Here is a 21,379-nt window from a genome sequence, read left to right on the forward strand (position 1 = left end):
TTTCCAGCTTGGGAGATATGGCCCATTTACTTACTTGTTTTGTTGTATTTTTAGAGTGTACAACATGACTATATATATATATTTACATTTATATACATATACATGCACACATACATTGTAAAATGATTACCACAATCAAGTTAATTAACACATCCATTACCTCATCTCTGTGTGTGTGTGTGTGTGTGTGGTGAGAACACTCAAGACCTACCCTCTTAGCAACGTTAAGTGTATAATACAGTATTTATTAACTGCAAGTCACCATGCTGGAAATGTGCACCCTTTGACTAATATCTCCCCCAGCCCCTAGGCTCTGGCAACCACTATTCTACTCTACTTCTATGGGACTGAGTTTTTTAGATTCCACATGTAAGTGAGATTATATAATACTTGTTTTTCTGTGTCTGGCTTATTTCATTCATCCACATTGTTGCAAATGGCATGACTTCCTGCTATTTACGGCTGAATAATATTCCACTGTATGTATATATCATTCAGTGCAGCCTTTGACGGACACTAAGGCTGTTTCCATATCTTGGCTATTATGAATAATGCTGCAATGAATGTGGGAATGCAGATATCTCTTTGAGATACTAATTTCATCTTCTTTGGTTCTATACCTAGAAGTGGGATTGATGGACCATATAGGAGTTCTAATTTTTATCTTGAGGGACCTCCAAATTGATTTTCATAATGATTTTTAACAGCTTACATTCCTAACAGTGTATGAGGGTTCCCTTTTCTCCATTCCCTCGCCAACATTTGTTATCTCTTGTCATTTGATAATAGCCATCCTAAAAGGTATGAAGCTCTATCTCGCTGTGGTTTTGATTTGCATTTCCCTGATGATTAGTGATGCTGAGTGCCTTTTCTTACACCTGTCGGTCACTTGTATGGTCCTTTGCCCAACTTTTAATCAGTTTACTTTTTAAATTTTAGTTCAATTTGCTATTGAGTTGTATGAGTTCCTTACATTTTTGGATATTAACGTCATGATACATGTCTTGAAAACATTTTCTCCAATTTCATAGGTTGCCTTTTCATTGTGTTAATTGTTTGCTGTTACAGAAGTTTTTTTAGTATGATATAGTCCCATTCATTTCTTTTGTTCTTCGTTGTTGTGCTTTTGGTGTTATATCCAAAAAAAATCATTGTCAAGTCTAATGTTAGGGAGGTTTTTCTCTCTGTTTTCTTCTAGGAGTTTGATGGTTTCAGGGCTTATGTCTTTAATCCATTTCAAGTTAATTTTATGGTATAAAATAGGGTCCAGTTGTATTATTTTGCATGTGGGTGTCCAGTTTTCCCAATGCTATTTATTGAGGAGACTTTCTTTCCCACTGTATAATCTTAATGCCCGTATTAAAGATAAGTTGGCCATATATGTATGGGTTTTATTTCTGGGTGCCCTATTCTGTTCCACTGATCTAAATGTCTGTATTTATGCCAATACCATACTGTTTTTAATGAATATAGTTTTGTATATAGAGACTGAAACCAGGAAATTTCAGCTTTGTTCGGCTTTCTCAGTATTACTTTACTACTTAACTCTTTTGTGTGTCTATATGAATCTTAGGGTTATTTTTTTTTTTCTATTTCTGTGAAAAATGCCATGGGATTTTTGATAGGTATTACATTGAATCTGTAGATAACTTTGGGCAGTATGTACATTTTAACACTATTAATTATTTCAGTCCATGAACACAAGCTACCTTTCCATTTATTTGTGTCTTTTTTCAATTTCTTTCATCATTGTCTTGTAGTTTTTCAGGGTACAGCTCTTCCATCTCCTTGGTTAAATTTCTACCTAAGTATTTTTTTTTGGATGCTATTGTAAATGGAATTGTTTCCTTAATTTCTCTTTTGGATAATTCCTTGTTAGTGGATCTAATCTCCTTTTTTAAAATAAGGACACCAGACTATTTGATTAGGGCCCTAATGACCTTATTTCTAACATTCTTAGGATTAAAAGTTCAGTACCTGCATTTTTAAGACTAAATTACCATATTTACCTTTTTGTGGCCTCTCTGTTAATTCATATCTAGTTAGCAATTATCCATACAATTCATTCAGTTTTGAAAGATATATTGCCCTAAAGACCCCATCTCCAAATACAGTTACATTCTGGGGATTGAGATTTCAACATGAATTTTGCAAGGACAAAATCATTCCATCACAGGCTGTTATATTTCAGAGTCTTGGAGGAACTAAGCTAGAAAGGCAGGTAGGAGTCAGATTGTAAAGAACTTTGAAGAAAGGAATTTGGAAAGTTTCCTGAACTAATAAAGAGTTACTTTAAGCAAGCATATGCCTTGATCAGACATATATCTAAGATCACTGACAGTATGAGGTCAGTAGCCCACGAAGAGGAAAAACTGGAGATATGAAGGTCATTCAGGAATCTACTGTAGTGAGGTGGGATAAGGATGATGAAGGTCAGAGTGAAAACATTGTCTAAGGGGTGTGGAAAAGAGATGAGAAGTTTGAGAGACATTTTGTTCATAGAACTGAAGGGATTCGAATGGGAAACCTAGAGACCCCGGGTCTCTAGCCTGGTTGACTGAGGACGGTAGTGTCATGAATTAAAATCTAGAACATATGTGGACTCTAAGGGGTTATAGATTACCCAAGGAAGAAGGGCTCTGCCATCTAGCAGAGACAACTGAGTTGAAGGCACAGCACAGATGTGATAGTTGAGGTCAGAGTTGAGATCAGTCTGGGAGTGTGCATGGGACAAGGGAAAAAACCATCCAAAAGAGGAACCATGGAGAAGTGCAGCACTTAAGGGACAGGTGGAAGGCAGAAGTCAGAAAGAGAGGAGGAAGAACAGAAGAGTGTCCCAGTTGTCAAACAGGAAAAGTTCAATAAAAACAGATCAAAAAGTCAGTCAAAAACAGCAGAATGAGAGAATTTAAAAGATGCCATTGAAGTTGTCTTCCCAAAGAGAAGTTATGGGAGAGGAGTGGAAATAGAAACTTGATACAGTAGGTTTGGGAGTGAAGAGGAATCTGGAGGTAGGAAGACAGGATTTAGACCATTGCTAGAAACCTGGCTACGAAGAGAGGAAGGAGCTAGGAGGCAGTTGAGGGTGAGTTATGAGTTGCCATCCCAGCCTGGTTTTCATTCCCATAGAGTAAGTAATTGCCAGGTGGGGAATTCTGCCCCATACCTTCTATCAGAACGACAAGCTGTGTGACCTCTGTCTGTGTTGCCATGAAACCCTCCTTTGTACCTCGACAGTGAACTGTACATACTTCTGTCTCAGGATCGATCGATCGATCTATCTATCTATGGTTCTTGTTCAAATCTTGTCTTCCCGTATCATACCATTAACACCTCAACAACAGAAATCGTGTCTGATTCATCTTCATAGTCCCTGTGTTGTATACATTGTATAAATGTGCTGAGGAGGAAGAGAGGGAGGGAGGGAGGGGGGAATAAAAGAATTAAGGCTGGAGCATTTATTCTGGGCCACGTGCTGTGCTAGGTATCTTTCTTGAACTGATCTTTATGAGGTCATTATTATCGCCATTTTATAGCTGAAGACACCGAGGCATTGATATAGTAAGTGACCCGCCCAAAGTCACGGAGTTAGCAAACAGCTGAGCGTGTGTCTGAACTCAGGCATTCAGAATCAAAAGCCCGTGTTCTCAACTGTGTGAAATCAACTATGTTATTTTTAAAATTTAACCTATAAAAGGGGACATACTGGAAATACTTTGACATAGTTATTTTCTAAAAGAAAAAGAGCCAAAGCCAACAAGAGCTACATTAGATCTGCTGAATTGCATCTCGATCGCCTTGCATGGTGCAAAACAGACCATATGACCATCCCATCACTCCTGGAGTGTCGCGTCCTGCTCAGCTGTCAGGTTTGTTGGTTTCCTAAATCAACCAGTACACAGACCATCACCTAAAATATTTTTCACTGTCAGGTTCTAGAGCATAAAATTAGTCTTTATTGCTTTGACTATTACTAATTTCAAAGGCCAAGGAAGGATCATGTAGCAATGGCGCTGAGCCGGGACCAGAAGGGCTCCCCCGATGAAATAAATTTTTTCTGATGGCTTTCGTTGGAGTGCTGATGTGGAGGAATTGTCAGGGCTCTGGGATGTTTCCTTAGGGCTGGGAAGGCCAGGCACATGGGCTGCTTTTCACCCTCAGTACTTCTTCCTGTGAGCTGGGCCATGTCACTGAGTCTGGGCCCACGTGCTAGGCACACAAGCGGGGTCTTGGCCAACCAGACCTCTGTTCAGGGTTTCGGGTGCTGGAATCCTGGGGGTCTCCAGGCTGAGAGTCAAGGTGCTTCCCGGGCAGCCTCCAAAGCAGTAAGTCTCCCCAACAAATCACACAAGAAGGAAACAAAGTTGTCGGTGGCTTCTCTTTCCAATGGTACCTATTCTGAGTATAAAGAGAACCGTCAGCTCCATTCATAAAATTGAACTTAGATCAGCCTTGGTTCAAGATAATGGAAAAGGTCAGACCATGTTTCAACTTCTCTTCTCTGAAGTCACTTACCCTTTCCTGATCTTTTACTAATTATCTGCTCCTGTCACCCCAGCCTCAGAAGAATTTCTGTAGCAGTCTCAGTGGGTTTAGTGAAAAATCTCAAGGCGAAGGTGCGCTTTGAAGGACAGGAGTGGAGAAGGCACGGCTGGCCTGCTCCCCGCCACGTGGATGTCTTCTGTAATAAGGACCACGTATTGAAGGCTATTTGTGAAGCCTCGTGTCTAAGCCTTCAGATGTATCCCCTACAGTATCTCCTTGACTTTGACACTATGGGGATCCATCACTGTAAAGATAAGAAAACTGAAGCTTAGAGAGGTTAACTGTTGTTGTGGGATGAACTGTGTCCCCCTAAAAGATATATTGAAGTCCTGACCCACAGTACCTGTGAACATGACCTTGTTTGGAAATAGGGTCTTTGGAGATGTAGCCACGTTCAGATGAAGTCGTTAGGGTGGGGCCTTAATCCAACAGGACTGGTGTCCTTATGAGAAGAGGTAATTCGAACGCAGAGATGGACATGCACAGAAAGAAGACAGTGTAGAGACCATAGGGAGAAGATGGCCATGTGACAACGGAGGCAGAGACTGGAGCAGCACACCTGCAAGTCAAGAAATGCCAAGGATTACAAACACCAAGAGCCAGAGGAGGCAAGGAAGGAGTGCCCTTCCAGATCCTTCAGAGGGAACGTGGCCCTGCTGACACCTTGATTTTGGACTTCACGCCTCCAGACCTGAGAGACAATAAATTTCCATTGTTTTAAGCCATCCCATCTCACGATCCTTTACTATGGCAACCCTAGAAAACTAAATGACTATCTGACCCCAAAACCCATGTTCATAGCTTCTACACCTTACTGCCAAAGGGCCAAGTCAGCATCGAGTAGAAACAGTCAATGCTACCTCTTTTACAGAGAAAGTGCCCTTGGAGTCTGCCTCCAAGGATGAGGGTGAATTTGTTAGGTGAGAAAGGGAGGAAAGAGAAACTCAGGACAAGCATGAAAGACAATGAGAGAGGATGCTGTGCTTCAGGAATAAATATGGCTCATGCCTGGGGTGAAGGAGCTGTGCGCGGCAAGGAAATGCAACCATGCCAGACACCTCCACCTTCTGGCAAAGTCCTGGGTGCAGACTTGCAGACGAGCTTCCATGTTGGGGTGCATCCACAGAGAAAGGATGGCTACAGTCTGTGCTTGAATCATGGGGGCTGCTGCCCTGCAGTTTAATGCTAGAGCTTTCGTGGCAATGCATCCTTCGGGCATAGTCAATGGACTTAGCCGGGGCGAGCTGGAAGATTCCATCAGCAAAGGAATCCACCAGATAAGGAGCGTTTTCCTTCCTTGTCATTAAGCACTGTCTCTTAATTAAGTTGTCTTCCGCCCACTTGATCGGAAAAGAATACTAAGAAGTGCCTTTCCAGGAAAATGTTTATTTCTCTTCCCATCCCCTTAACAGCCACCCTCCTTCCCCACCCCCAGCATGTCTCGTTATGCAGGGCTGGTGCTGGGAGGTAAGTAAGCCAAGGGACTGGGGAGGAGTGAGCCCCCTTTATCTCAGTGTGGGTACAGGTGTGTGTGCGGGGGGAAGGGCACCACCCCGGCCCCTGGCGGGCGCGAAGACAGCGCTCAGAGCATGAATCACGGATGCAGTCAAGCTGGGCTTCGTGATAACTGCAGCGAATACTTTAATCTTGCATAGAGAGATGAGGTCACGCGCCAGTTACTAGAGAATATCTATTTCGCACCTCTAGATTCCAGGCTTTGCCTTGTTTCCACCAGTAAAGGCTCTTTTATTAAACACTGTACGTTTTGTTACAATTCAGGTAAAGTTAATTTAAATGAGGCAAAAGCCATTTATAGCCTGTCTCTTCCTTTGCTTCTGCCCCATAGCCACGCAGTCTCAAATGCTATCAATTCTTTCTTTTCTTATTCCTATCCCTCCTGCCTGTCTGTCTCTTCCCCTCCATTTCCAGGATGTAGTTGACACTCACCTATTCACCCTTGAAGTCGCAGCTCGTACTTCACCTCTCCTGGAAACACTTCCCCGACCTTTCCACCTCCCCTCCCACGCGGGGCTGGCCGACTCAGGCGCCGCCTTCCCGATGCTTCAGTTAGGAGATGGATCACAATTGGCTGTCATTACTGGTTGACCCTCCTCTGTGGCTGCATAACAAGCCACCTTACAACTTAGTGGCTTAAAACAACAATTTATTATTACTGTTCTCTCTCACGGTTCTGGAGTTTAACTGGGCTCGGCTACGTCCCCATCACTGGTTCTCTCCACAGCTACTCTCAGAGGGTGAATGTCAGTGGTAGTCAGGGCTGGGACCGGGACCATCTCCAAGGCTTCGTCGCGCACATGGCTGGGGCCCAGGCTGGGAAAACTCAAACAGCGGGGGCCCTTTGGGCAAGTCTCCATCTCTGTGTGGCCCTTCCTCATGGCCTCTCCTTCACAGCAGCTTCAAAGTAGCCATACGTCTTACACAGCCACTCAAGGCTCCCAAAGGCACGTGTCCCAAGAGATAGCGAACCAGGAAGAACCCGTGTTACTTTCTGTCACTTAGGCCAATCACACAGTGCCACTTCTGCCGCAGTCCTGGACCACCAGCATTCGGTGGGGAGGGAATATAACTTTCCTACGAGATAAGATCTAAACCCTTTTGCATGACAAGAATTTAGTCAAGGTCTTTTGCAAGAGCTTCGTGCTGACTCACAACCGATCAGTGGCACCTGACGTTTTCATGCTCCACAGCTGTGATCATCTTGCCCCTCCTGACCTGGGGTTTCCCCTCTGACCTACCTTCCCCAAATCTTCTCCATCTTCTCAAGTCCCTTACCCTCTTATACTGCCTCCATAAACCTTTCTCGACCCCCCCCCCCCATAGAGGGCCCGTTGCCGTCTCTGTTACTGGCTGTGCCCGTTGGGTAATCAGGCTTACACTTCAGCTTTCAAAGCCTATGGCTCATGTAAGGGGCTGATAAGTCCCTTGAGGACCGAGTCTCCCACAGCAGCTCGTGCGGCACTACAGAGCTGTTCACATGGCAAGAACAGTACCATTTTTTGAACAAATTAATTAATTAACAATTAGGTCACTCCTCCGCCTGCCTTCCTCATGCGAGGCTTTTGTGTTTCTTTGAGCAACAGGGGTTCGTTGTAGCTTTCCACTGATCTCCTCTGCCTGCGGTTGCTGGGCTGCGGCCCCGGGTTCAGCCCTTGCGTGGGCGCCCTGCCCCCTCCACCATCAGAGCCCAGAAAGTGAGGAAGGTTTGGATGCGCATGGAGTAACCACACCATGATACTTTTATTGGTGTTTATTTTGTGCTGGAAGGTCTGTTCCGACTAAAGCCAAGCAGGACCAGATGTGGCAGGCGGAGCTCTGTAGCCAAATCCATTCTTAGCTCTATTTAATGAAAAGAGAAGGAAAGACAACAGGACTGTCAATGCTAAGAGGGGTTCTGGAGATGCCAAAAACCTCACACCGACCCTTTCCAAACACAGACCACGGGCATATTCCTGCACAGCGGTCTCACACCAGCAGCACCCACGTTTTCATCTGCTTTGCCCCTTGGGCACCTCCCCTATCCACCTACTTTCTGCATCCCTTGGCCCAGAGACCCTCCCAGCCTCTCCCTGTAGCCAACACACTCCATCTCCTATTCTGCTTGTCAGATTCAGTCCCCTGAGGAGCAGGCAGGCAAAGAGGGTGACCATTTTCCCTTAAAGAAAAGCAAGAATAAAATGCCTATTATGTGGCCCCAAATTCTTATTTCTGGGTCACAGTTCACTGAGTCCTAGAAGCTTGGAATTGAAGGAAACCCTAGAGATGACCTAGATCATCTCTTTACCTCTGCTGCATCTGATGACAGACCACCCTGGCTCGCTTGATACGCAGCATCAGCTTTGAGAGGGAGGACCTCCCTCTGCAAGTCACTTGACAAGAGACCTGGTGGCATGTGGCAGGGAAGCTCTGCTGGCAGAGGGGTAACTGAAGAGTTTCCCTTAAATGTGATGGCTGTTTGTATTTTACAATCATATACCCCCAAGAGAATATGAAGAAAACTTTAGATCATCTTTTCCAGAAAAGAGCATATAGACGTGATATTCTGCATAATTTTAATAGGTTCAAAGACGCCCCAAACCCATCTGTAGATGCCAAGTTAAGAATCCCTGATTTAATGTTGTTTTTGAGAACCAAGCAAATGAAACTGGTCCATGGACTAAAACAACAGTGAAGTTAGTTTGACCTTGGAGAAGAAAAAAAATCAAGCCTTGGAAATGGAAAATTGTATTTTCAATTGTTGTCCCTCACATCCCTCTCATCACCCATCTGGGCCAACTGTGTCTCAGAGACACTAAGATGGTTAAAAAAACAGTGAAAAAAGTGAGGCAGCCTTGCAAGTGATTTTGTGGGGCCACGTATTTCCTTGACAGGCTCGCCACATTGTGTGGAGAGATGCCACACTCGTCACCACTGTGTGTTGGCAACTCCTAGGATTCTGAAGGCTAATGATTTTATGAGCCCAGAGCTCACACATGTTGCACCTTTCAAAACCTTCACTTCTCTTTTGTTTGCAGCATTTCCCAATGACAGTCTCAGGAATGAGAGCATAAAGGGGGAGGTTTTCGTGCGTTCTTACCAAACCAGTGCTTTGTGTTTCTTGGTTGCTGACTGACTGGTGGAAACCTTAATGGTCATAGCTGCCAAGTAGACCCCAGTTAAGTGCTGCCTGTAAAAACAAACCTGGGAAGGTCGCGTGGCATGTTCCATGGTATATTTCTTCAGAGCTTTCTTAGGTGTCTGAGTCTGGCTCCTGGAAGGGGAGCTGTGCTTTCCGAAGAACTCCGTGGACGGGGAGTCAGCCCCCCGGGATGAAACAATGTTGACAGCTGGGCCAGACATTTGGGGGACGGGGAGACGTGTTGCGATGATTCTCAGGATCACTTCCTACTGGCACTGAAAAGAAGTTTTCTAGGATGCAAGGTGAGACAAGACAAGAAGCAGAGCTCCTTTCTCAGACCTCTTTAGCTCCTTGGTCTGAAAGGAACTAATCCATTCTTCTGCCTCCAGGCAACACGACCTTCAGATAGATCGGTTTTTTTGTTCTGCGTTTTTTTCAGCATTTCCAAAGGACATTCCAGCCTTCCTTAACCTTGCATTCCAGACTCTCCCAGTGCCTGTTCTCAGGAAATACTTCCTCAGGTTTAACTTAAACCCCTCTCCCCGCAATGGGAGACCACTGCTGTCCTCCCAGGATTCAAAGAACAGCTGTGTGGCCCCTTGCCAGTCACACTGCTCCTCGTTCCCATTGTTCGGGGGAGGGAGCGGCTCTGGGCGTGTGCGGATCAGCCCCTACCACCTGGTCCGAACCCCAGGCTCCTCTGAGGAGTTACTTTGCACACGGTGGGCACTGCTCTCCCAGGAGTCTGATATGGTCACCGGTGACTTCTCACGCTCTGAAATCAGAAGTCTCTGCAGGGGCTCTGAGAGATGACATGAAAGAGTGTTCTGCATCTTTATGGTGCTTTACCCAACATTTGTGCAGACATCAGTTCCACTGCAGGTGTAATAACCATCATTTTAAAGACAAGGAAATGGCTTCAACAAGATTGGCTCAACCAGCATTTACACAGAGGGGAAGGGGGGAAGCCACGAGTTGGACCTCAGATCACGAATGCATCACACCAGGGGTGCTTTCCACTACACCAGGGCTGCTTCCTGGGGAGAAGATAAACCATACAGCTCTTCTCTTTGCAATCCTTAGTTTAAGGAACAGAAGCAGATACACAAGGAAATGGCTTAGAGATGCATCAAAAGCCATGAACACATGGAGAGTCTTGCTTCAGTCACAAGAACCGTGGAATGGGTGGCGTGGTGGGTAGCAGTGAGGGCCCCCCCCATCGCAGGGTGGTCCCAAGGGGCCATAGAGGTAGACAGCCCCGATTTCCCAACCCACCTCTAATACACGCACTGTCACCCAGGACAAGTTCACTCATCTCCGAGCCACAGTTTCATCAGGTATGAAAAGAGAATAATAATACCATGCTCACGGGGTTATTTTGAGGAGTAAATGAGATGATTAACATAAAGCACTCAGCACAGGGTCTGACAGATCGGAAGAGCTAAATAAACGTTAACCAGTAACTATGCATATGACGGCATGAATAGAGCAATGAAACTGAATGGAGTTAAATCAGGAAAGATTTCATGGAGGAAATAAAAGTGCAGGAGGAATTTGGAAAGCAGGATTGAGGCTGGGTGAACAAGATGAGAGAAGGCATTATTTCTTTGCCCTCAGCCTCCCATAGGCACAGCTATGCCAGTCTTTGCACGTGGATACCCACACTGTCTGTCTCCACGGACGTTCACATTTGTAAACACACAGGAAAATAGCAGAATGTCATAGGAGCAGCTGTGGATGGATGGCTTATGGAGACATGGGGAGATGCCAGCATTAAAGCAAAGTCTATCCTGGGATGAATAGCTTCAGTGTAACTCCATTAAAAATTGAGTGTGCCGTAACGTTGAGCTATTCTTAGTGTGAGTATCTTCTTAAAAGGTTAAGTCTTAATAACTTGGCTTGCTCACCATAGATCAGCTGCTTCTGATATAGATGAGAGAGATGACCTCTCCGAGACTCTACAAATTATTGGAAATAGGGAGATTGCAATTCTTGGAACTTTCCTATTGATCTGTTGAGTAAATCATCTGCTAAATGGAAATCTAATTTGAAAGGTAGACATTTAATGGGATTAATAAGAGAACTGATTAGGCAAAATGTTAGAAGTAACCCAAAAAAATGCCCTAATTGATTGGAAATATATAAACAGGCCCCAAAGAATAAGGAGACTGAGAGGGAAATTACTGGATGCTTTTAGGAAGGGTAGCAACACTGCTTTTGACATCTGCCCAGTCCGGGGTGGACTTGTGGAGTACAAACCGCAGCACCACAGCTGTCTCCAAAGGCACGTACATCAGGATGTATTTCTGTCCACGTACGACAAGCCCTTGAAGTGCCTGGACTGAAAGATTGTGGGAAGTCCACCCTGGGCATCAGTGCCACCAACTCACACGGTGGCTTTCTGTGGCTAGGGAAACGACACCAGGTAATTCTGTAGACAGGGCTGCCCTGCGTGTAGCTCCTGCTTGAACTGTTGGCAACGCCATCTGGAAACCAAGTCCATAACCTGCTTTTGAAGGACACTCTTCACAGACAGGTGCTGAAATAAGATACTTGAGAGGAAAGTGGAGACAGGAAGAAATCACACCCATTTAAAAGCAACTCTGTGCCTGTCACTTTCCTTACGTTGTTTCATTTCATCATCTTAGCAGTTCTGCAAGATAAGAATTTTTAAGCTCATTTTACAAATGATACAGCCTAGTGGCATGGCTGGGACTTGAACCCAGATCTGACTGATTCCAAAGGCTACGAGTCCAGGGTCTTTCCACTTCACAGTTTTGCCTCGAGAAGATGGACTATTGCTTAATTTCACTGAGATGTTAGGCTGGATGTGTGGGGCTGGATTAAGCTAGGGCTGCAAAGTTGTATTCAGATCATGAAGTGTGTGTTTCGTGTAAGAGATGAGCAGGCCACGGGCAGTCAAAGAAGGCTGAATGGGGTGAGGGTGGGATGAGCAGAATTTTCCTTCTTTCTTTTAGGAGGATAATTCTATATAGAAGAGAGTAGGAAAGACCAAAATAAAAGAAAAAGGAGAAAATGCCTAGTTCTGGCAAGTTAGTAATAAGGTTTAAAACATTTTAAAAAAATTTTAATTGAAGTACAGTTGATTTACAATGTTGTGTTTAATTTTTTATTATACAATTTTTTAAAGGTTACGTTCTATTTACAGTTATTACAAAATATTGGCTACATTCCCCGTGTTGCACAATACATCCCTGAGCCCATCTTGCACTCAGTAGTTTGTACCTCCCACTCTCCTACCCCTGTAGTGCCCCTCCCCCACCACTGGTTGCCAGTATGTTCTCTGTATCTGTGAGTCTGGTTTTTTGTTGTATTCACTAATTTGTTGTATTTTTTTAGCTTCCACATATAAAAGTTATCATACAGTATTTGTCTTTCTTTGTCTGACTTATTTCACTCAGCATAATGCCCTCCAACTCCACCCATGTTGCTGCAAATGGCAAAATTTCATTTTTTATGGCTGAATAGTATTCCATCCATTGTATATATACACCACATCTTCTTTACCCACTCATCTGTTAATGGACAGTTAGGTTGCTTCCATATATTGGCTGTTGTAAATAGTGTTGCTATGACTATTGGGGGTGCATGTATCTTTCCAAATTAGTGTTTTGGTTTTTTTCAGATATATACCTAGGAGTGGTCTCGTTGTGGTTTTGATTTGCATCTCCCTGGTGATGAGTGACGTTGAGCCTCTTTTCATGTGCCTGTTGGCCATCTGCATTTCCTCTTTGGAAATTGTCTGTTCAGTTCTTCTGCCCATTTTAAAATTGGGTCATTTGATTGTTCTGATGTTGAGCTGTGTGAGCTGTTCATATACGTTGAATATTAATCCCTTATTGGTCATATCATTTGCAACTATTTTCTCCCATTCAGTTGGCTGTCTTCATTTTGCCGATGGTTTCCTTGGCTGTGCAAAAGCTTTTAAGTTTAATTAGGTCCCGTTTGTTTATTTTTGCTTTTATTTTCTTTCCTTTAGGAGATGCATCCAAAAAAATATTGCTGCAATTCATGTCAAAGAGTGTTCTGCCTATGTTTTCCTCTAGGAGTTTCATGGTATATGGTCTTACATTTAGGTCTTTAATCTATTTTTAGTTTATTTTTCTATATGGCATTAGAAAATGTTAGTAATAAAGGTTTGGACCAAGATGGTAACCAAACGACCTGGAAAAAATGTGGCAGATTCTGTTTTCCAAAAATAGCTGTAAAAATATTTCCTATCCCATGTTTTCTTCGAGAAACTTGTCACTCCCCATCAGGAAGTAGAGTCTATGACCACTCCCCATGAACCTGGGCAGGACTTTGTGACTTCCTCAACTAATAGGGTGTGACAGAAGTGATGCTATGTGACTTCCAAGACTAGGTCATTAAAAGTGGTATGGCTTCCACCTGGTTCTCCCTCTCGCTGGATGCTTGTCTTTGAAAGACCAGGCAACACAGGCCCATGTGGAGAGAAACTGAGGCCCCTAGCTGTTGGGCCCAGCTCAGCTCCCTACCAGCATCAAGCACCAGCATAACTAGCCATGTGAGTGAGTCATCTTGGAAGTAGATCTGTCAGCCCCCAGTCGAGCTGCCAGGTGATGCTACATGGAGCAAAGACAAGCCTTCCAAACTTGCAAATTTGAGGGCAAAATAAATGATCGTTGCTGTTTTAAGTACTAAGTGTTGGGGTGATTTGGTGTGCAGTCATAGACAGCCAGAACAAAGAGGGCCGGTGAAAGAAGGATTCACTGGTATATCAACCAACAGGCATAGTGATGAATCCTGGCCACATGGTAATAAAGGTCAATTTTATTTACTTGATTGTGTCTCCATTGCTCTGAGGAATGAAGAGTTTAGGGCTGGGCAATATGTGCATCTATGTAGAACCAGGTAATAAAGTATTAATCATAGCATTTCTATAGTATCCACTCTAATGGGTAGAGGTGGAGGTAGAGAAGCAGATAATCATAATGATGAATGACCCAATGGAAAACAAACCTGCACTGAGAGTGTACTATATTTTAGGCAAAATGTTAGAACTTTCATACTCCTTTTCTCACCTAATCCTCTTAAAACTCCTACAGTCTTACTTTCATTTTACAGGTTCAGAAGAAGTTAGCAAACTGATTTTTAACAAAAACACCTCACATCAGTGAGTGGTGGGGGTGAGATTCCAATTCAAGTCTGATTCCAGAGCTCAGTCTTTTTCACTCCATCATCCTACAGGTTTGCCAAAGGTGACTTCTCTGCCTTTTGCACACATGTGTTATTAATTTTTGAGTTTGTTTGGAGTGGATTCAGTTTTCTTTCTCAGCAGCATATCTATTTACCTTTCTTGGCTACTATTTTTTTAGCAAAAGAATTTGCATTCCTGAAGCATACACGATCCAATGGTGTTGAAAGCAGATGGTCCATAAGTATGCTACGAGGCACAGGGAATCGAAATGAAAAGAAAATGTTGTCACACTTCTGGAGTACTGTGATGGCTTGTATGTGCATCCACAGATGCAGTGTATGTCATAAAGAGGAGTGACTTTTTCTTCTTTATTAAGTTGGCCATTATCTTTATTAAAGGTGTTCTTTCAATCAAAGCTAATACATTTTACCCAATGCATGAGTGTCTTGTAAGCTGAAGTGTGGAAGATAGCATTTGTTGTGCAAAGCATGCCTGCCCTGATCAGCCTGCTCTAGAATTCTGTTGGGGGCTGATGATTGTTTAAATGGGAAGAGTTCCTTCAATTATTTCTCAGAAGGAGAAGATGTATAGAAGGCAAGATGTGAGACTGTCTCCCTCTGAGCATCAGAGGGTTCAGTGATTGGCAGAAGTGGGCATCCAGATTCCTCCATTCTGTCCTGGCACTGCCACTGCATGTGGTGACCTGGCTTAAGTCATTAACCCCCTGTTTTTCTTATTGGTTCCTAGTGGACAATAACACCAAAGCAGCCGCGCTGAAAACAAGTCAGTTCCTCAGAAAAAGTCACCAGTATTTGTGCAAACCCAAAAGCCCTTAAACAACCCTCTCTGTTCCCATTTTTCCCCCCTGACAGCAATGCATTCCTTCCCTCAGCATGCCATTTTCAAAACCTTTGACATTTCACTGCACCTCATCATTGCCCTCATAGTGGATCATGCCAATTTGTCAGTTTTAATCTGTCTGGAAACGTGCATCTGTCAGCATAACCCTTTTTATTTCTTAAATGTTGATACAAAGATTTCACACATTGATTTTTGTGTAGCTCTGATTTCATGCAAGCTAAGCAAATAGTGACAGGTTGGTACTTGGGGTAATGAATGCTCAATCAGATTAATACAAATCAATGGCATTGGCAAGTTTCGATGAGGCGCAGGGGGTGGGGGTCTGGACAGCCCGAGCTGCCAGAACAAGACAGATGGTCAGAAGCCGACATTCTCACCTCTTTATCTTGATGGGCTCATTAGCAGATTTCTCTCCTTTGGGTCTCATTTGAGTTTCTTGGCTTTAAGTGGCACCCCATCATCTTGGAAGACAACCGACGTACCCTTTTCACGACCTGGCATGGAGAATATTCCAGTGCCCAGGGACTGTTCAGCAGCCTGGATGGCTAGGACTCAGGCAAACAAATCTAGAGTTACCATTTATCCAATAAGACCATTGGGGTCCAAAGAGTTCATATATCCATGTTAAGAACTACTTTTCTACAAACTACCATTTATTGAATGTCAAGTCCTGTAGCAGGCATGTTATTTTATTTCTCACAAGAAATCTAGGAGGCATATTCTATTATTTTTGTCCTTGCTCTTACTGTAGCTAGGCTACTTCATAAGTGAGAAACCGAGGATTAAGGAAGTTGTCCAAAGGGACACAGTTGGGGAGCAGTAAAGGCAGAACTTGACTCTGGGTCTGTAGAACTGCGAAGCCCGGAGGTTACCCACTGCTCTCGTATGCAAGGGCAGATGGCTAAGCCGGTAGGCGGCTTTTCTGGTCCTGAACTGGCTCCTCTCCTTCCTTCCTTCCTGTGTCCCTCCTCACTGCTTACCCTCTCCTTCCTTCTTGCAGGCATCAGTCTCTCAGTCCTCTCATTTCTCCCTTTTTAAAACATAGCTCCATCCTCAGGCTCTTTCCCTTCTCAGGCTGGCAGTGGAGCCGGGGCTGGAAACCAGGGCTCCCCTCTTTCCTCCTCTTGCTCCGGATGCCCACCATACAGGAAGAAAACAGTAGATGACCAAAAGGTTTCAGAAGTCCTATAGGGTTTTTAAAGTTATTGATCTATCAAATAGAGGTCCTGACTTCCTTTGTATTTTTTTTCTTTTCCATTATAATTTATTACAAGATATTGAACACAGGTCACTCTGCTATACAGTAAGAGCTTGTTGTTTATCTAAGGTACTTAATTTTTTTAACACTTTTTTATTGAGTTATAATCATTTTACAATGTTACGTGAAATTCCAGTTTAGAGCACAATTTTTCAGTTATACATGAACATATATATATTCATTATCACATTTTTTTCTCTGTGAGCTACCGTAAGTTCTTGTATATATGTAGAATAGATAAACAAGATTGTACTGTATAGCACAGGGAAATATATATAGTACTTTATATCTGTTAATCCCAAATTCCTAATTTATCCCTCCCCATCCCTTTCCCCTGTGGTAACCATCTTTTGTTTTCTAGGTCTGTGAATCTGCTTCCATTTTGTAAGTTCATTTGTGTCATTTTTTAGATTCCACATATAAGTGATATCATAGGATATTTATCTTTGTCTGACTTATTTCACTTAGTATGATAATCTCTAGGTTCCTCTATGTTGCTGCAAATGGCATTATATCATTCTTTTTCATGGCTAAGTAGTATTCCATTGCAGAAATATACCACAGCTACTTTATCCAGTCATCTGTCGATGGACATATAGGTTGCTTCCATGTCTTGGCTATTATAAATAGTGCTGCTATGATCATTGGGGTGCATGTATCTTTTTGATTTAGACTTTTCTGCAGATATATGCCCAAGAGTGGGATTGCTGGATCATATGGTAACTCTATTTTTAGATTTTTAAAGAACCTCCATGCTATTCTCCATAGTGGCTGTACCATTTACATTCTTACCAGCAGTGTAGGAGGGTTCCCTTTTCTCCACACCCTGTCCAGAACTTATTATTTGTAGACTTTATAAATGGTGGCCATTCTGACTGGTGTGAGGTGATACTTCATTGTAGTTTTGATTTGCATTTCTCTAATAATTAGCAATGTTGAGCATATCTTCAGGTGCCTATTGCCCATATATGTATGTCTTTGAAGAAATGTCTATTTAGGTCTTCTGCCTATTTTTTGATTGGGTTGTATGGTTTCTTTCTTTTTTTCTTTCTCTCTCTCTTTTTTTTTTTTTTTTTTGCAATTGAGTTGTATGAGCTGTTTACATATGCTAGATAGTAATGCCTTATAGGTCATATCATTTGCAACTGTTTTCTCCCATTCAGTTGGCTGTCTTTTCCTTTGGTCAGTGGTTTCCTTTGTGCAAAAGTTTATAAATTTGATTAGGTCCCATTTCTGTATTTTTGCTTTTGTTTCCATTGCTCTAGGAGATGGCTTACTTTATATTATCCCATAGGTCTTGTATGTTGTTTTCATTTTTTTTTTTTTCATTTGTCTTTCTGTCTACTGTTCTGATTGGGTAATTTCCATCATTCTATCTTCCGAATCACTGTTCATTCTTCTGCATTATTTAGTTTGCTATTTATTGTAATGCTTTCATGTTGGCAGATGAGTTTTTTAATTTTAGTTGACTCCTCTTTATAGTTTCTAGTTCTTTGTTACAGTGATTTGCATATCTATCAATAGCCTTTCTCAATTCCTTCAGTTTTTTTTTTATTATCTCCTTTTTGAACTTGGGATCTGATAGACTGGAGAGGTCTGACTCGTTCTTTCAGGGGATTTCTCTTATTTTAATTGTGAGTGGTTCCTCTGCTTCTTCATTTTGCTAGTATTTCTCTGACTGTGAATTTAGGAGAAATAGTTATCTACTGTCTTCTTGAAGGGCTGTTTTTATGTGGAAGCATCCCTGTGTAGCCTGCACGTGTCTTATTTTTGGTGGGAGGGCTGTTTTCCATATGGATTCCTGCCACATCTTTCCTCAGTGTGTGCTGGTCACTATACCGTGGTAGCGGGTGTGGTTGGTATTGTGGTGACCAAATCCTGCACTGAATGTTCAGCATGTTTGCTCTTATGGTTGTCACAGCCCTATAGAGGGCAGGGTCTGTTCCCCAGTTGTTGGAATAGAATTCCCCAGATCTGGTTCTGAAATGTGGTGTGAGGTGGGTGGGACACAAGTGCTTCTGCAGGGAGAGGAGCCACAGAGTATTCCTCCACAGGAGCGGTCCACCGGGAAGCGAGTGCCGTGGCATCACCTATCAGCCATTATGTACACTCACAAAGTGCACTGTTGTTGGCACTGCCCTCAACCCTACCTCAGCTGTGGGAATGCAGGCCGTTGGCCTGGATGTCCCTCAGGCACTGTGCTCACAAAGTCCCCAGCACAGATACACCAAAGTCAGGCACCAAGACGTGCATAGTTGCACACCTGGACCCACCATGAGAGCTAGGGAATCAGCCCAGACCACAGCCTTGCTTCCACATGTGGGCAACATGCTGGTGCCTGCCTGCTCCCAGAGCTTATCGAGGCAAAGCCACGCCCACTGTGAGCATGCTGAGAATGCGGCGGCCATGGGGGGGCCCTGCCCCTCCCTTCACACGTGTGTTAACAATGGGGCTTCTATGGCAGACCCGGGCTGTGTCCTCCACACACTCCCAGTAGTGGCCCAGACCAAACTCCTGTTCCTTCAGGCCGTGCTCTTCCCTGGTCTGTTTGCTGAAGCCTGTTTCAGCACACTGCCCCTGTGCGCACCAGCAGACACACGTCTTGGGCTACAGAGTGCAGCGAGGTGGCCAAGGCTGTCTGTGCTGTTCTCTTTCTGTCCTTCCTGCTGCACGCTGGCTGCTGCTCTCCTCTGTGAGCCTCTGAAGCTCCCTATCTGTCCCACCTCATCTCCTAGCTGGTGAATGGGGCTCCCAGGGTCGGGGGAACTTTGCTCTGTCACAGCTCCCTCCCAGGAGTGCAGGTCCCACCCTGATTACTGTTTTTTTTGTTTTTTTTTCTTTCATCCTACCTGGTTACATGGTGATCTTTTTTTGCAGCTTTGGTTGTAAGATCTTCTGCCAGCATTCAGTATGTATGCTGTGAGAACTGTTCCACATGTAGATGTATTTTTTTATGTCTTTTAAATTAAAGTATTGTTGATTTACAATATTGTGTTAATTTCTAGTGTATAGCATAGTTATTCAGTTATACATACATATGCATGACATTTTTTTAAGGGCACTATTTTTCTTTTTTTATTGAGGTGTAGTCAGTTTACAATGCTGTGTCAGTTTCTGGTGTACAGCACAATGCTTCAGTCATACATGAATATACATAGATTCATTTTCATATTCTTCTTCACCATAAGCTACTACAAGATACTGAATATAGTTCCCTGTGCTATACAGTATAAACTTGTTTATCTGTTTTATGTATACCAGTCAGTATCTGCAAATCTCGAACTCCCAGTTTATCCCTTCCTACCCGCCTCCCCTCAGCAACCAGAAGTCTGTATTCTACATCTGTGAGTCTGTTTCTCTTTTATATATAAGTTCACTTGTCTTTTTTTTTTTTTTGATTCCACAAACATGTGGATCAATGGAACAGAATAGAGAGCCTAGAAATGAACCCACAAACTTTTGATCAATTAATCTTTGACAAAGTAGGCAAGAACCTAAAATGGAATAAAGACAGTCTCTTCAGCAAATGGTGTTGGGAAAACTGGACAGCTGCATGTAAATCAATGAAGTTATAATACTCCCTCACACCACACACAAAAATACTCAAAATGACTTAAAGATTTAAATATAAGACAAGGCACAATAAATCTCCTAGAAGAAAACAGAGGAAAAATATTCTCACATACATCTCAGCAATGTTCTCCTAGAGCAGTCTACCCAAGCAATAGAACTAAAAGCAAAAATAAACAAACGGGACCTAATTAAACTTACAAGTTTTTGCACAGCAAAGGAAACCATAAGTAAAACAAAATGACAACCTATGGAATGGGAGAAAATATTTGCAATAGATGAGGCTGACAAGGGCTTTATTTCCAGAATATATAAACAGCTCATACAACTTAATAACAACAACAACAAAAACCCCAACCCATCCAAATATGGGCAGAAGACCTAAACAAGCAATTCTGCAATGAAGACATCCGAGTGATCAATAGGCACCATGAAAAATGCTCAGTATCACTAATTATCAGAGAAATGCAAATCAAAACTACAATGAGGTATCACCTCACACCAGTCAGAATGGCCATCATTCAAAAGTCCACAAATGATAAATGCTGGAGAGGGTGTGGAGAAAAGGGAGCCCTACTTCACTGTTGGTAGGAATGTAGTTTGGTGCAGCCATTATGGAAAACAGTATGGAGATTCCTCAAAAGACTAAAAATAGACTTACCATATGACCCAGCAGTCCCACTCCTGGGCATATATCCAGAGGGAACCTCAACTCAAAAAGACACCTGCATCTCAATGTTCATAGCACCACTATTTACAAGAGCCAACACATGGAAACAACCTAAATGTCCATCGACAGATGACTGGATAAAGAAGCTGTGGTATAGTTATACAATGGAATACTACTCAGCTGTAAAAAATGAAAAAATAATGCCATTTGCAGTAACATGGATGGCCCTGGAGAATGTCATTCTAAGTGAAGTAAGCCAGAAAAAGAAAGAGAATTACCCTGTAGACGTATTTTTGATGTGTTTGTGGGAGGAGGTGATCTCCATGTCCTTCTATTCTGCCATCTTGCTAGTTATGTATGTATGTAATGTGATTTCCTAGTTAGTATCTTGAGTTCTCTGTCAATTGGCTTGGCTACTTAAGTTAGAGCCAAGGGAGATTCAGCCTGAAAGAGCTGCTAAATATGAGATTCTTAGACCTACTTCATAATCTGTATCCCAAGGATACAAGGATGAGTTACTACTGCATTTCTTCAATCCTTTGCTCCTGGTCAGCTTCTCTAATTGAGAATAACACTTCTATCTCTGGGCCTGAAAGACTGTCTATTTTGCTTCAAACTCTAGCTTTGCAGATGCCTTCCAATACTCAGAGAAACCTCCTC

At 43.0% G+C, this 21,379-nt stretch overlaps 1 long non-coding RNA gene across 1 annotated transcript; it reads right to left on the reverse strand.

Annotated features, from left to right (window-relative positions):
• Nucleotides 1-3,936: 3,936 nt before the first annotated feature.
• On the reverse strand, nucleotides 3,937-16,507 carry LOC116661159. Its single transcript, XR_004316932.1, has 2 exons — nucleotides 15,599-16,507; nucleotides 3,937-5,104 (listed from the first exon to the last, which is right to left on the reverse strand). It is a non-coding gene; the product is annotated as an uncharacterized LOC116661159 (long non-coding RNA).
• Nucleotides 16,508-21,379: the final 4,872 nt, after the last annotated feature.

The sequence above is a fragment of the Camelus ferus genome, chromosome 33 (genome assembly GCF_009834535.1).
Source record: "Camelus ferus isolate YT-003-E chromosome 33, BCGSAC_Cfer_1.0, whole genome shotgun sequence".
NCBI classification, from domain to species: domain Eukaryota; kingdom Metazoa; phylum Chordata; class Mammalia; order Artiodactyla; family Camelidae; genus Camelus; species Camelus ferus.